Here is a 17926-nt window from a genome sequence, read left to right as displayed (position 1 = left end):
AGGGGGACAGGCCGGGGCCCGCAAGCGAGTGCCGGCCCCGCGCGAGGAAGGAGGAACGAGCGAGCGAGCGTGCGAGAGTCGCGTCGGTGCGTGTAACTTTACCAATACGCGCGCGAACTCCCCTCCTCGCCGGGGAGTCTCCTTCTCTTTCTGTCTCTCGCTCCTCTCGATATATTTATATTCGTTTCTAATACGTGCGGCGTGTCGGGGCCCGACGCCTCTCGCCGTGGGCCTCACCGTCGGAATACGCGGGGCCCGGTTCCGCGTATGCGTGCCCCGCGACGGGCCTCGGGCCCCCGAGCGGGCGAACCGAGGACGCTCTGCTTTGCTCCGCTCTGCTCTACTCCGTTCTGTTTCGTTCTGTTCTCGGCGAGGAACAACTTTTGCTACTTCTGCTACGACGTCGTTCTAAGAGGTATGCCGCGTTTCTCTACGTTGTATGTGAGAGACTACATTTCGTTCGCTCTTCCGTCGCGATTAAGTATACCACCAGCTGGCTAAAAACGAAAATAAAGAGAAACATTTCTATGCTGCGGGAGCTAGTTGCATTTAATAATCCTTAAATTGCTGCAGATGAGAAGACCCGTCCCATAGAGAAGATAAAAGACTAATTGCTTGCTGTGCTAAATGCAACTGATAACTTAACCAGACTCTTGACTTTAGTTTTTATCTCTAAATAAGGGGTTTGCAAAGTGCAAGTGCTGCAAGAGAACGGAATAAATACATAATCTGTAAGATCCACTTTGGATACGACTTTGCATTTAGGTGGATTTCACATTTATAAACCCGGCTTATTCTTGTCTCGAAAAATCTTCAAATATGTACATACACAAGTACCCTTTTTACCCGATTTCCAAGAGAAAAACGGAATTAAGCTTCAAGGACTTCGAAACAGTTGTTTTATCTAAATCGGTGTCAAATCAGGATCGGTAAAAGGCATGCTAATTCTTGTCGATCGTATTTAGATACAGATCCAAATTAACATTTCGAAGGGTCTTCCGTTTCGGTTCACCGTTCAGATATCGCCGGTAACCTGTACCTTTCATAGGGTTATCAACAAACAGAGATAGAGCTTGAAAAGCCAGACCACCCAAATCGGAAATCCTATTTCTTGTGTATGTCCGTTAGGTTATTAGCTCTTACTTTTACATAAGCCTTGCCTATTTCAACAGCATCTCATATACGCATCCTTCACGCTTAAGATAAGTCTATCTCTGAATTAACATGTTAATTAGACGATGTATAATACATGAGCCGCGCGTACTCGTTGATTTCATATTTCTCTCCATTCCTTGGAAAATTATATATATATCTTTTTAGACAGTATCAGTGAATTAATCACGAAGAACAAAGATAACATTTTATGGCAAGTGCTCTTCGTCGATAATTTCGAAAGTGTTTTTCGCCTGTCATAGCTAAAAAAAATTAATGAACGTTTATGGTAATGTGTAGCACAAATATTCTCTTGACTACATTCACTGTTTGCTAATTCTTTCTTTACGCTGTCACTGAACCGTACGTCCATTACGGTATTATCGTCTCTTATTTACCGTGTACATTCTTATATTCTCACGCGAGAATTAAGCTTTCCTTAAAACAACAAAGTAGTTATCTTGCCTATTTTTCACATGCTCGAATGATTGAACGACGCTTAAAGTAGGTCATATTTTGTCCACGACATTAATCGACTCGGAAATCGCACCGGATTATCGCAGCTTAGTTTCAATCTCCATCCATAATAGAGACGTCCATTACGAATACCGCGCGGTTGAAAAACACGAGTGTTCTCGTTGGATTGTGCCCATGTGTAATTGGGTCCATTCGTAACATGGTCGAGGGATGTAACATGGCGATTCATCCGTACGTGCGCGACACGCCTCCTCCGTGAAGGAAGCCGACCGTATTCCGCTGGCCGGATCCAGTCCTTTAAGGTAGACCTTAAGATTTTTCCGCGCCGGAGGTGCGATCGGCGAGAACACGTCCTCGCGGAGTTCACCGCAAAAACTGTCACACGCGAGGCGAGGCGAGGCGAGGATTTCGCTCAATGGATGGCAGCGGTCGCGCAAAAACCGCCGGCAGAATGCCGCTTGGCATTAAATAAGACTCATAAGAGAGGAACGGCGATACTCGAGTGACACCGCGAGCGCTAATGTACCGTGTCTTATTGCGGATTATTCGATTAACTTTACAGTTCGTTCCACCGAAGCTTAGCTACCGGGATCAGCCGCGATATCCGGTAACAATAATCCGTGGGACGGTCGTCGGGCTTCATTCCGATATCAAAATTTACGCTCGTAGTAGCGACTTTCCCCACGAGGTGCACGACACGCAACCGGGGTCAATAAAAGTCGAGGAACGTAATTTAATTTCTAAATTTAATTGAATTAAATCGGGAAGGTTTGCTTATATACGAGCCTGTCATCGCCCGGTACGATTTATGAACGCTCGAAGATACATAAAAACATAATGACCCTGATATTGGACAAAGAGTTTCTCGCTCACTCTCCCTTCTCGCCGGGGTATACTTAGCACGTCGTTTCACATTCCCGCGGCGACACGATTTCTCCGTAGCGCGTCTCGCGGCAATCTAATCGTAAAAAGAATTTAACGACTCGTTAATGACCATCGTTCACGGCAGGACGATTTCCCGCGGATCAATAAATTTTTACGATCCAAGGCGAGAAGCGTCTCCTAAGCGGCTCCCGCGCTTCTACCTTTCCATCTCTCTCCTTTTTCCTCCCTTCCCGATAGATATCCACCGATAAACCGATACAAGCCGCGGCGGTATTTTTCGTCGCGGGATCGATTTCCTCGCGCGGTTAATCGCGGGCCCGCTGCCCTTCGACCGGACAGGCAAATGCGATATCCGGTAACGGCGGTAACTGCGTTCATCCAGCCTTCTCCGGCGTGTAAAACTACATTGTAGCGATCGGCATACTTACTTCTTGCGGCTGCCGCGCAGATAGAAATTGCTATTACTTCTCTCAGAGCGGGAAGCGGCCGGCATAATCGCCGTGTGCGCTATGGTACCTTCGGCGAGCGGCTGCGCCGGTACCGCAACCGCGGCGCGGCGTGGCCAATGTCGCACGACGGAATTACCGGCTGTCTTACCGTACCGTACCGTACCGTACCGTGCCCACACCGGTGGACCCCAGGGTTCTCAAACCGCGGAATTTTTGCGCGACCGACGATGGCCGGCGCGAATCGACGAGCGACGGACGCGGAAACGCGGTCAGCCGACACACCACAATGCGACTTCCAACGCGCCTGCATCTTAATTGACTTCTGTATACTGCGCGAAAAATGAGATACGTTTTGCTCGTAAATGTACGTTACGTTTGTTAATTTTATTACATGTGAGGAAAATACATTTATACGTCATAAAACGCAGACATCGCGATATTTGAAAGATGTGTTAAAATAATCAAGATTCTAGAAATTCTAATCTTGGTAGCTGATAGTGTCAATTAAAATCAAGTGCACTGCAGGCGTATATAAAATCCGAAGTATCGATAATCGCGCGGATAAAACGTATTTCAATCAAGCGTTTCAAGAGAAATGAGAAACGTTGTAACTATCAAGAAAATTAGATCTCAAGAAAAGTGTGAGAATCAAGAATATAATTCAACGGATGGAAGTCAAAGTCACGAGAAGATCCCGACGTAGAAAAGGGATTTGTTTTGTTTTCGCGGAACACCGTCGTCGCACAGTTTGAGTACCCCTGCATCTAGGTGCATCCTGCACGCGAATAACTCGGCCTGCACGATCGTACACGCCGCTTACAACGCGTTCATCAACGTCGACGATCAAATGGATTTTCGCTTATGCAGACTGATGTATCGTTTATACTTAGCGTCATCGCCTCGAACGACTATATCCGTTTGGGCATTACATTGAATCGTACCCGTCTGAAAACGCCTGGTTTGTAACACGCAGCGAGATTCGCAAATTGCCAATTCGGCCTTGTCCTTTAATCGCTTTGTTTTTCGCAGCATTCACGGTCGTTCGACGTCTTTCGGTCAACGGTTACTTCACACATACATATATTTTTCTATAGCGCCATGGCCTTAATGTTTCTCGAAAATAGCGCTGCAATTTGCTAACTTTTGCTTTCCTACGTTCGTAAGAATTGAGCTTGAATAAAGCCGACACTTCTGAACAAACGGGTGTATGAATACCGCCACGTTGCGAGCCGTCCGCCCATCACCTGTTTCGCTTAGCACGCAGGTGTTCCGTGAAAGTTACTCTACTAGAGTCATTCTACATTGTAATTGTACATACCAGGATAACCGTGCAACATTACCATAATTCTGTTTCATTAAGATGCAAAAATTTATTTTATTGTTAAATAAATGACACATCAATCATCTTCCTGTATGTTTTACGAAATTACTAAGACAATCAATTGTAATATCTTCAATCACCGATTATTCTTTTCCTTCATTGCTGCAATCCGATCTTTAACTTCTTTTGCGAATATCGAAATTGTATATTTTCGAGATAAATTTCAAAGACGATTCCATTCGTTTATTCTTCGCGGAAATAACCAGCACCTGCTGACCGATCTTTCAGTCATATTCTGCGACGACAAACGGAATCAGGCTCCTTCGAGGAGGGCGACGACGACGCAGGTGCATCGAGACGATGCGGTAGAGCGAGAAGAACGAAGGTACTCAACGCGTCGCGCGTGCGCTTGCTCGCTTTCTTTCTTTCCCGCGCTTCTGGTAGCGAGAATCAGCGGCGGTGGTAAAGAGGACGACGAAGTCGCTACCTCGCTCCCCCCCGTTTCCCACGACGGCTCATTACGGCTTCCCGACCCACCGCGGCATTCCCGAACGGAACGCATCGTTCGCAAGTGGGATTCTCTGCATCACGCTCGACTTCTTCTCCGTTAAGAACTTGGGCTAACACGTTCCGTAGAACGGGACCCGTAGGAGGGGGACTCGTTTCAATATTTGTACTGGAAACGTGCGCGGGGGCGAGTACCGATTCTTACGCACGATTCTCGTGTATTTTCCCGGGTCCGAAGGACGCGGCAGCGCAACGCTGCCAGTCGGCGAAGCCGGCCCTCGACGGCTACCGGGAATTGGTTTTGCCTTATACGTTAATACTCGTCGTCGAGTCCGTCCGGTGTGCGAGGTGTCCGCCGGAAAAGGCGGTAGCGGTATCCCGACGCGCGAGTAATTTGCATCTGATTTCTTTTTAGCGGATAGTCACTTAACTCGTGACTAATTGGTTAAATTATTTAACACACCGAGTATCGCGCGGATGGAAGAAGGAACTTAGTAGGTAGGGGCCTTGAATGCAGGTTTTTATTGGGAGCGAGTTTACGTCGAGATTCAGACGGAGGGGAAGCCTGCTGTTGGCGTGAAACTTTTCGTCGGGATAACTATACACAAAGAATGCTTAAACGCGAGCAAGTTTCACTTTATTCGAATATACATCTATCATAATAATTTTTGAATCTTTATTCGTAAAATATTATTATTGGTAACATATCGTATTAATGAGAGTTATATTTCTTCTTTTCTTCAATAATGTGGAGCATATATAAAACAAGTATCTTAATTGGCTGATTAAACCAATTGAGATAGCCACGAGAATAATTTTCTCGCCGTACCAAATTATACCAATTAGACTACAAATGACGTTAATTGGTAAAGTACACCTATAAATATAATTGTTATCTGTTTTTCTGACTATGAGATCAAAGCCCAGGTCTCGGAGGACCGCCGCGCACAGGTAGCAGGACGATTTTCTCGGCGGACATCTGTCGACGCGCGCACGATACTCCTCTACAATTCTCATTATACCGCATTCTTCGGGATGGTACGGTGTAAATCTATGGCGTGCGAGATTTATGGTGCTGTACCGGCGCCGACACTGCCTTCAAAAGATTTCTTCTTTTCTTTCTCGATCTCAATCCCGCTATTTGGGAAGCAAAAGAGGAGAATACCGCGCGGTGGTTGCCCCGAAGGCGAATTACGAGAATACGACTCGGATGAGAGCGCCGTCCGTGTGTATCATCATTGAAAACAGGTACGTCCGGACTCCCTAGGGTTGGACCAGAAACCGCAACGGGGTAACGTTACAGCAGTATTCGCGGAAAATTAGCGAGGTCCCGATGCGGATGCGTTTACGCGATGCAGCTCACCGCGACGAGTGTTTCTGACAAATATAATTGTCGGGCTGTTAACCACGCCCCACGGGGAGATGCCTGCGTTATTAGAGATCGTCTTTCGTTTAATTCGCGCGTATAGATTTTCATTGCTACCTTGCGGAGCGATGGATTACGCCGGTACGATACGGCCACGCGATGCGTAATCGTCGGATCGCCGGATACTTCTTGTCTGGAGAACGAGGGCGGAGCAGCGATCTCGGAGATTCGATTGCCAATCGATGGAGCGTGCGCGAAACGTTTAACGGGGAGCCTAAATTGTGCGGAATGCGCTCCTAAACACGTCATAATCAGAAGGCATATTAGAAGAAAAAAAATTCTCCATTCTGTTTTATTATCATCTATTCAACATTGATACTAAAGCATCCTATACTGTGTCTCTCAAGTTTCCGTACTTTTCATCAGTTACCAAATTTTTCTTTACGAATGCAGAGATGACTCTTTTAACAAAAATTTACTCAAATTTATTATTTAAAGAACCCAATTGTGCGAAACGAAAAGGTTTAATCTCGCTAAAGAGATACCTCAGCTTTTCGTAGTTACGACTTTCCTTAGAAAATAATGAGAATAACATGTCGAATAATGACTGCCGAAGCTCTTCGGGCGGGATACACGAGTGCTGCATTAAAGGAACGTCGCGTTATCAAAAATTGGCCATTTCGGTGCAAAAGAGAGAAGCGAGAGAATCTTTAATCACGCACAATCTGTCACGGCGATTATCTATTTATATGTGGCGCGGAAAATAACTTATGCCCAACGAAGAGTCAATAAACACTCCTCGCAATATCGTTACGGTCGTAACGTGTCCGCTCGAAACGACGGACTTCTTTTCGTGAGCAGCACCGCCAACTTCAAATTCCCAATTATACGATATGGGATTCTCGTGAGGTCCGTATCGTCACATCGCGCCCAATCTTACGACTCCGGTAATTTACGTTAACGACGATCGCCGCGAAGCGAGATCCGCCATTAACCGGTAGAATTCTAGTCTCCACGGTGAACGCCGAAAGAGCAAACGCTAATATTCCCTCATTCGCGATAAATTAATTCCTGGAAGACCGGTATATCGCGAAGGCCCGCCGTTTCTTAGGCTACCAGCCTGTATAACGAACTATAAGAGCCGTATAAAATGTAAACTAGAAGATAACTGCGGGATTGTATCGACAGGATTGGAATAAAAAAAAAAGATCTTGAGAATGTAAGAGCCGCATATGGCTTTAAGAAAGCTAGAATATCGCTAAGACTCTCATTAACTACTATACAGAATTCTGACTAATTAGACATGCTATTATAATTTTATGCTATCTTATAATTAAATTAAGTTTATAACATTAAGATCAGAGCTCGGCAGCTGCCAACGTAATAAATTCGCTATTCATATATTTAATCTTCTCTTGGATATATTTTCAACTTAATCGAATGAACGAGTTTCAATCTGAGAACGAGCCTCTTCGTTATTCATCCGACGCAACGCGACAAGTAGCGGCCGCAGGAATTCCCGGCCAGGGGAAAGGGGGAGGGAACAAAGCATTCCGCGAATATTCGTACCTTACGAACGGTCGGTCGTCCCCCCGAGGCGATCGCGTCTCGCGTTGATCGAAACCGCGGTTTTCGATCGGCGGGAACCGACCGCGGCGCGGCGTTCCGTCGCTTCCAACCGGAGTTCTAATCTCGGTCGGTCGGTGGACGGAACTCGTTCGGTGTCGGAGACCGGAGGAGATTCCGCGAATCGCACTCACGCGAGTGCGAAGGGATAAGGCAATCCCCCGGCAGTGGAATTATGCAGATTGCAGGTTGGAATCCATCTCCATCGGCTCGCCCGAACGTACGTGAGTTCATCCGCGCGGCGATGTAAGATGCGCACGGTTTGTGCGAACAGCGGTTGCCACGGGTATATAGCTTTTCGCTCCGTTCGTTCGTTCCTTCGTTCATACATTTGTCCGTCTGTTCGACTCCGTCGACCTTCCGCGGTCTGCGCTTTAATGCACGCTTATACGCGACGCCGAGCGCCGCACACGCGTGCATGTTTTGCGTGCGCGGACGTTATTGCGGGCCGACCCGTCCGACACTCGCGACTTGATAAATGAGCGAATTAATCGCCATTATTAACGGTAAAATTACTACCTCTTAATCGCATTGCGTTAACGTGCCTCGCGCGCTCGTACTTCTGCCACCGTCTCTCTCTCTCGCGGTACAAAATGCGCGCCGAATTACATACAGACACACACAATTACGTACATGTACGCATCCGTAATCCGAGATGCCCGTCAAGATGCGGCGTAGCGAATTACGCGGTCGGGGAAGGAGTCGCGAGGGTGGAAAGGGGCGGATAAGAAAACGCGAGGCGTTTTCTCTCGGCGCAGAAAACGACGCGGAAATTTCGCGTCCAGTCTTCCTCACGGCGTCGGGATGCTCCTCCTCTATTTTCATTCCTGAAAGATCGCCCCCGGCCCTGCTCGCGCGATCCGGTTTACCTATCTCGTCCAATAAACATCGGTCCGTCTCTCGATGGAAAGTTCTGACCAAGTCTTTCCTTGCGTGCGGCGACGGCGGCAGCGGGCAGTCCATCGACGATGCAGCGTCGCTTGACCGTGAAAAACGCAGCGCGCAAGTCGCGAAGATAAAAGCGCGCTCGCGAGTACCGTTCGCGATCTCGTTCCCTCCAGTGGTCTGTCTTCGAAATGTCAGAAGGAATTATAGGTATGCCTTGTTGACAGCACACCGCTAGATTCCGCGATTAAATATTATAATAATATTTATGGAGGTTATTGGGTCGATAGACTTTAACTTTCTGTTTAATTTAACGCGGACTACAAATAATAATCGAGTTGTAATTAATTATATAGTTGTGAGTCACACAACTTAACTTTTTTCCCAAGATTAAAGACGCTTGTTTTATAGACCTACTTAAATGCTACTCTAATTCTCATTTCCTTTACCTGCGTGATAGATCTTATTTCTTTATACGCTTTTAATTAAACGAGAATTAAAACTAATTGGGCTAACAAGTAACAAAATAAAATTAATCCTACCGAGAATCTCTAAGATAGCGATTTAAATGTCAACTACGGATTTAATCAAGATTCAGCCGCGACAGGCGCGGATTCTAAATTCAGATTTTCCGGGCGCAAACAACGGCGCCAACGATAATGGTCGCGATCTCACCCGTATCTGGAGAGGATCATCGCGATTATGGGAGAGAATCTCGTGCGAGATTCAGGTAGTAGCGACGGGCCGGCTGCCTGAGTCGGCTCCTCAGCGAGCCCTGCGGAGAAGATACGAGAAGAGAGGAGAGGAGAAGACAGGAGAGGATCGCAGCCGAGAGAGAACGAGTCGGTCGCGGCTATAATTTAGAGAATAATATACTCTCCGGAGGCATGCATTAAGCTTCCCGTCTCCCCGGGAAACCTCGAGTCGGACCGAGACAGAAAGAAGCAGAGACAGAGAAAAAGAGAAGGGGAGAGAGGCCGCCGCGCGTATTAAATCAAAAATACAATTTGCCCGTTAATTCCTCCGCGCTATTAACCGGATGTTAGACGTGTACGGCCGTCACGGCGGCGGATCCCCCGACGAGGACGTCGCTGAAACGTCCTTCAACGCGACTCCGGAATTTCGCGTCGGCCCGCCTCGGCGCCGGGGAACGTAACTCTTATTCACGCGCGGACTCAGAATCCACGGAGAGAAATCGCGCCGCGCTTGGCAATTCAGGCAGCAGCCGGAGCCCCGACTTGTCCGGAGCTCAGCTCGGCTCGGCTCGGCTCGGCTGTACCCCGCGGGAAAGAGGGGAACGGGAAAGAAGGGGAGAAAAGGGATACGAGGGGAGAGGGCGAGCTGTAATTTAGAGAAAAACGTTCGTCGGAGAAGCCGCAGGGCCCTACTTTTCGTGCTGCCCGCCGACCCGCCTACCTGGCCTCTATTACGCGCGCCGGATCAGAAACAACCTGCGCGTCCATCGAGTTCGAGCAACAGCAACAGCAGCAGCCGCAGCGGCAACAGCAACAGCATCAACCTACATCTCCCTTCCTTTCCCCAATCCGCTCTCTTGTGTTTTCTCGCGCGGAGCCCTATTCCCTCCTCTCTTTCTCAGCCCGCGGGCCCGCTTCTTCCTCCGCGCGCGAGCTGCTCGCCTCGAACATGCCCAGCGAGGGCAGCGTTACTGCCCCGTACGTGAGTCGAGTGAGCTTAGAATGCGCTGTGAAGAGAAATCCAATCAATCCGCGATTACCCGCGCGCGAGCAATAAGGGGATGAGAAACGCGAGGATGCGCCGAGTAGGGCGAGTTCCCACCTCGCGCCTGCACTTCCAGGTGTTTGAGTTCGGGGGAGTGGGGTCGTGGATTAACGCCTGCTGGAAATTACATTTTATTTGCTCGCCCGTCGATCCCGACCCTCCAATAATCTCGTTTTGCCAGCTCATTGCTAGAGAGATGGATCATTATTTTATATTATTTGATACCCGCCATCGCCGACAATCAGCAAATATCGCGGTATACATTCTCGCCACAAAATGAATTTCTACTTCAAAGCGTCGTTGAGGTAAAATATTTTTCGCCAAAATAAAATAAACAGAAAATGTGTGCACGCGTAAAAGACTGTTGCTTGTTATTTGCTTTTACTAAATCGTCAATCAATTAGAAACTATTAAAAATTTTTCAGATATAATTGCTTTATATCCTTGTTTTTCTTTACCAAAGTATTCTTGCTCTTATAAAAACACGATTCGTCTTACGTCAGAACAATCTATTTTTACTCGGCGTCTGTTCGTTTAATTTGAAGATAAAGTAATTACGCACATCCAAAAAAGTATCTTCGAGGAGCAACCACTTGAACCGAAATAAAATGAAAGAGGAAATAGAATCCTCGCCGTCCGTAAAATCTGGCTGTGTACGGTCGTTAAAACTCGCCGTAATTCGTTTAATTGAAACGCGAATTTCATCGAACTCATTGTCGAAACGTCGATACGCTACGTACCGATCGCGCGGCCTCGTCCAATATCCTCCGCTGAAAAAAATTATTGCATCTCGCCGCGATACGGCGATTAATACTGGACCGAACAACGGAGCTAATGAAACGAGCGATGCGCCTCCCGATATAGGATGCACTACATTGAGCGCCGGTTAATGGCTAAAATTCCATAAAACGAAAGCGAGAATCGCGTGTGTGGCGACTCTAAGCACCGTAGAGGAATCCGTCTTCTTTAGTGGCGGAGGCTGGGTCAGCAGCCGCGATTCGCAGCTACTTTAAGGCTCCGACGTCTTTTTCCACCCGCGAGATTTACCGAGAAGACCGAGAAGGAACAAGAGCGGTTCGTTAATCCCGCCGGGAAAGGGAGAGAGATGCTTTTTGCCGCTTGTTCCCGTAGGATACGTGCGGAACGCACGTTCCACCGAGACAGTCCGGCCGAGCTTTAATTATGAAGCGACGATCGGGGGGAGGGTAATAATTTCGTGACGGTTAAGCCACGTTTGTTCTACGGCAATTTATTTATTAACGGTTAACGATTACTTCACTCGCGGGCGCGATTAACGCTGACCGGAGAGGGATTACCGATGCAAGAAGTCTCAGGTGGGATATTCTTTAACGATCGCTACGACCTCGCTTCTTCGCTGATTGAGTTCTTTCCTTCGGGTTTTCTGCTCCCCGCAGGTGCATTCGTGGACAAAAAAAAGGTAGAGTGCTTCTAATGAACTGAGTTCTAGGTACTCCTAGTTACAGAAGCTCTTAATGATGGACTACATCGATGGGTGTATTGATACACGGATCGTGCGAGATACATTCTTTATCGATAGATCTTCAACTTCAGGATCTTATTGGATCACTGGATGATTGATCTTTCAGAATCTATTAAACTTTTAGCTTTTAGGTTTATTGGATCTTTTTTCAAGCTCTCATTTTTTCATATCGTTAAGCGTTTTTATTTTTCTAACATGTATTGTGCAATCTAAATTTCTAAAGGACGAATTTTAATTTCTACTTATCACTATAAATTCAATCATACCGATTACTCCTTGTTATTCTGTATTAACTTATTATCCTAGAATTTTATCACATTATTGTATATATTTTTATAGCACGCTTGATTATCTTAGATAAATGGAATTCCTTAACGCAGAAGTAACGTATCAAAAAATAATATTTATTTTCGTTCCCGTTCAGTTATCAAAAGTTCATGTGATGTTTCAATCCTCTACAAAAAGAGATGTTTAAATTCAAGATGAAGACATAGCTGAATGGACAAAGATAGCGGCGCAGCATACAAAAATACCAGCCTGACGATGAATATATTCGTGTCAGGAGAGATAAAAGAAAACGAATACTCGGAGCTTGTCTGCGCGGGAGAGATTCTCGTCGTCGACGATGTGGTAGGAGCGGGTTACCTTTGAAGATCGGTATCGTTGCCAATGACAAAAGTTCGTCCCGTCTTTCATTCCGAACCTATCTCAACTGTAGACTTTTACCGTCGAATAATAGATATTATCAGAGTGAAATCTGTCTGTTCCTTCACGAAAATCATAATAGATGACAAGTACGTACATTCTCATATTTTTTTTTATGATAAATCGTACTCGTATGTATAAATATTTTCACGTGCACATGCAGGATGTAATTTCAAGCTTTACATGTTTCATTTAAATTTCTATACAATTTGCGACAAAAGATAACGAACTAAATCGAATATTTCTGAATTGAGATTTTTTTTCCTTGGCCTTCTGACTTGCGAATTAATCTAAATTGAGATCGCAATTACTGCCATAAAATAAAACGCAACCAAATAATTAACAAGCTCAAATTAATCACATAAAGTATATCCGCCATCTGTAAAAAAAGGCCACACAAAACGAAACCTTTTTAATAAAAGAATCCGATGATATCGCACCTTGATTCCTTCGCGGACAGGTATGTTTTATAATCATGCGAGGCTATTACATCGTGCTCCTTCGCGTATCCGCCTACGTAGTAATAATACGTGACTTTCGGCGATGAGTTACGTCGCGGGCGAGCGGCTTTTCGAGGTGGGCGCAGGCGGGTGCGGTAAATCCGTCATGGGACCGTGACAGATTCACCTTTGTCAGGGCGGAGAGTAAAGGCGAAGAAAGCCGGCGGCGCGGCGGGACGAGGTGGCGACGACAAGCGGGAAGGAACGGGGCGCGAAAATGTCTCGACATCTGCTACCTCCCTCGCCCGTTGGAAATTATTAATCCCGTCAAAAGTACTAAATCATATCTCTCATGGAGAGGCTCGTGCCTCCGAGGAGCGTTTCGAGGACGACGGGGGAGGGCGAGGAGGGCGAAAGGAACGTCGCCGTCGCGGGCAGCGAAGGCGACCTTGATTTAGGGTCGTGGAAACCCTTCTTCCTTCGCGGACGGAGAGCGCGCGCGGATCCCGCCGGTGATATTTATAGCTCCGGAAAGTATTTCGTTCGAGTGTAGAGATTTCTCGGGGAGACGCAATCGCGCGGGACGCGAGCGAATTTTTCATCGGACGCAATGACGAGAGCGCTAATACGGACGCTTGTTTATGTCTTAATTCTTCCCTCGCCTGGGGGGAGGGGGAGGGTTAACCGCGGCCCGAGGAATAGCGCTTAATATCCGTCGTTTATATCTTAATCTGGTTACCGTGTAATGGACGCCTCCGGGTAGCGTCCTGCTTTTATGATAAACCGTTCCGAAAATGGAGACACGCGAGGGGCTAAACTCTGCAGAAGATGGGGGGCGCGGTACAACGGACAACGGGTACATTACTAACTGTCATGCTGTCACGATAAGAACCACGATGCTTACCGCGCGCAGCAACGCGTGTGAAGATAAGCCCGTTTGATGAAGACGTTCAGGGATGACTTGACAAAACTCTTACGATTGACACGGTAGGTAGTCGTTGAAACAACATATGTTGCATCATCAATTTTCTTTGTCATCAAGTTTCTGTTTTTCTTTTCTGATTTTTGTCTTGGAGAAAATTAATTAAACTTTAATTAACCGGGATTTCCAGATACGCAGGGCTTAAATTGATAATCAGTAATCGTTCATTATACTACCGTCTTTCCCACAGCGCTTCGCAGAAATGCGGGGGCGGAGATAACAAGAACAACGAAGAAGGAACGACTTCTGTAATTTGTTCGCTATGCGAGACCGCGAATACCTCCGTGCCCTTTTGTTTTACGCAGATCGTCCCCTTTCGGCGCGAATCCACCGGGGACCGAGAGAGAACCGCCAATTCGGCGACGGACGGAGCCTGCGGGGACCGGCGCGGCGGAGGCATTCCCCGACAGGCAGGGCGCGTTGAAGCAGAGTAGAGAAATGCACGAGAAAATATCACGCTTAATGAATCGCTCCTGTGCACTGACCTCATCTCGCGCAGTAATGGAATTTCAAAACACGCGAAACGCGCCTCTCCGTCGCACGTTCTCGACACCCTGTCGCCCCGTTGCGGTCGCCTGTCACCTTCCACTGCCACGACCATCTTGCTGTCCGTGGCTTGACGTTAATGTCGAATTGCATTTTTCATTCCCTTTCTGATTACGGCGGTTATGCAGATGTCGCATTCAACACGGCGCTCGAGATGTTCACTCGGAAAAGTCGAATATTTTATCACAAGCTTATTTCATATACTTCTCAAGTTCAACGTCGATAAATATAATATGCAATAATAATAGTATTAATATTTTTGAGAAATTTTGCTGTTTCTATTAATACCTTAGTGACAGTTTTAAAATGGAATTATATTGTAATCAATATTCGTATTCATATTAATATTTGTACGAATAGTGTACCTGAACAATGTTAAAAAGCAAACTTAGATTATTATAGCTTCTACAAAAAGTGCATAATACACGATACACAACATTTCTTATCGATATTACCCAGCCATTAATATGTGATATTATATTATATGTAGTAACAATACGCGACATAATGTCCGGTGATTACAGATTACTCGTCGTTAACGCGTTAATAAATATATATTATCCTACACCAATCATCTTCACAGCTAGTCAAGGAGATCCGCAAAAGTTTCATAACAATTCACGTCTTATAAATACCGGACAATATTTCAAGCAGCGTCATCAAGTATGATCAAGGATGCGCGTGACGGAGCCTTCTCACCCGTTCGGTACATACTAATCAAAGTCGCGCGTAGGATTAACTTAATAGCGATTTAATCGAAAAGCGGAAACGGCCGTTTAACTCTCAGGACTCGATCGGGATCGTGCGTGTATCTATATTCTATCTTATCGTTAAACAGTTTCTTAATCGAGGTCCGCGTTACGGACTAATTACAGTTGTTGTCGGCTCTACCTGCGCGGCTACAATTATTATCACATACGAAACGAGCGCGCGTGATCCGTCGACGACGTTGCGTTGGTAACGGTACACCACAAACGCGACGTAATTTTTAACGCGGGCCTGGGAGACGCGCGTTAAATTACGACGTCGTCCTCGACGCGTTTCAGCAGCCAGCAGCGGCAATAATATCGCGCTTTACGACATCCCGGAGAGAGGAGAGTAAGCAAATTCGAAGCGATTCTGAATAACCTGGAATCTGGGAGACATTTTGCCAGATCCGCTCGACATTCTCCGTATAACCGTCCTCCGATCTCATAAGGAAACGGTCTGCGCATCCTCTTACCCATTCCCCACGTCGATTTCTGCTTCGCGACATAATTTACGATAACTATGTGAATATCTTTATGATGTGAAATAAAATCTTTAAAGGCATCGCGAACGACGGAAATTAAGGATAAATGAAACAGTTACTTACAGGACGCCATATCTCATGTATAATTCTTTTAGCTAAATACAGAATGCAGTTATAGTCTACGTATTCACGGATTAATGTGTTTGTCACAAGAGTCGCATGAAAAAACGTGTTATTTAGATACAAGTAGAAATAAATTTTGTTATAAACCTTTGTTTTCGTACATTACATTCCCATGGACGATCGGATTGCCGCTTCGCGACAAGTCTTCCTAAAGTCCGATTATCTCTGTAAGCCGGTCACGCTTGAAGCAGAGATGTCCGTGGTATAAATTCAGACCAACCTATGGCCGACCCATGTCTTGAATTGTTACGATTCAACAAGCAATATAATCATGTATTTTTTTAGGCTTCAAAAATATTCTTATTCCGTCCAATACCTACTCCTATATAAGCTTTAGTACCAAAATTTTTCTAGAAGAGACTACTAAGAACCTTCCTAACGATGTTTTACATCTTTTTTTATCGAAAGAACCACAATTTCTTAGCTAAACGCCAGTATTCAAAGCGGAACTACTAAGGATTTTTTTCTTAATCTATTATTATATATTATTTTATATTCAATTATATAAATTATGTAATAATGTAATTAAACTATTTAAGAAAATGCAATAAAGTTCGGTTTACGCAATAAATCAACCGAGTAATCGATTGCCGATCATTACATGATATATTTTATATTTTCACAACGCACACTCACGTGCCAGTCTTCACAACCCGGTCACGTTTGCCTGACGAAAATCCACGGCATTTCGTAACCGTCGTTCCACTGACGGTCTGTTTATGATTGGTACGACTCCCAGGACGGTCGTTCAAAACGAAAGCGGAGAGCCGGAAGCTCGCTCGCACCCTCGTCGAGCGACGTCCGTTCCGAAGGCGCGCCGCCGCCGCCTGTTTCGCGCCGCGCGCTTAATTCGGCAGTATCACGAGATATATTAATTAACGATGGGCCCCGGACTTGCAACCCAATTTAGAAACAAGCGCCTTGTTTGCATATACCGGCCGGGGTTCGCGCGGACACCCTCGTAGCGGTACGCGCAATCGACTCGATATAAATAGCTTTCGGGCACGAGGGATGGCCAGGAGGGAGAGAGGATATAGAGGTGTTTCGCGCGTTAGAGCCCTCCGTGAGTGTTTAACGAAGAATCCCGCTGTTAGTAGCCCGGCATTAACTCTCCTTCTCTCGCTCGCTCTCTCTCTCTCTCTCGCTCTTTCTTATTCCAGCCACTCGAGCGCTTCACCGCCGGAACGCGGGGCCGGGATGCCATCCTTAAATGCCGCGTCCGCACTTTCGGGCAACTTCGACTTCGCAAACAACGTCAGGTTTTCAGCACCCGCCGGTTCGAGCCTCTGGTTCCGTGTAATGAACCTTGGAGAACCTCAAGAGAATTCGAGAGATGAATGAACTCTTAAGATCGATCCTCCCGAGCGACGGAGGACCGAAAGTCCTGACAGGGTTACGTAAAATGACTCGTAAAATTTTGTAAATCGTTAAAAAGATGCGAGGTTTATCTCCAAAAAAAAAATACCAGTTATGTGTTATTATCGAGATATGCTAAATACATTAGGATACTATTCAGAGACATTTCGATACAACATAAATGCGATATCGCAACATGGTATAAAACTAAGCGATCGTACTCATTAGGGAACATTTAATTAGTATGAAATATGTACCTATAGAACGAGACAAGACAAAAAGTCAGGTCGTATCATGTACTACACACGACGTGATATCATAAAGGATTAACGGATTGCCCGCGATAAGCGCGAGTAGGCTCTCCGTTCGTCGCCCCCATCTTTCAGCTCCACTAATAAGCTCAATCGCCCCTATAATAGCTCCCAATGCGCGTGAATGCAAATAATTCCGTTCCCTCGTATTTCAAGGTAGGCTTTGAGCGAGAAAGCGTCGCGCGAAACGTAAGCAACAGCTATGTAGTGAATACTTATTTTATTTGTTTTTTTTTTATGTAATGCGCAAGTTGAATTCGCAA

General features: G+C 46.1%; 1 protein-coding gene across 1 annotated transcript in view; it reads right to left on the bottom strand.

Moving 5' to 3' along the window:
- Positions 1 to 17926, bottom strand: part of LOC139776787 (uncharacterized) — a 105531-nt gene that overhangs the window by 12473 nt on the left and 75132 nt on the right. The window lies entirely within an intron of this gene.

This window comes from Temnothorax nylanderi, unplaced genomic scaffold (assembly GCF_030848795.1).
Source record: "Temnothorax nylanderi isolate EJ_2023f unplaced genomic scaffold, tnyl_v1.0 TNYL_tig0129_pilon, whole genome shotgun sequence".
NCBI classification, from domain to species: domain Eukaryota; kingdom Metazoa; phylum Arthropoda; class Insecta; order Hymenoptera; family Formicidae; genus Temnothorax; species Temnothorax nylanderi.
This window is presented reverse-complemented; position numbering and strand designations above follow the sequence as displayed.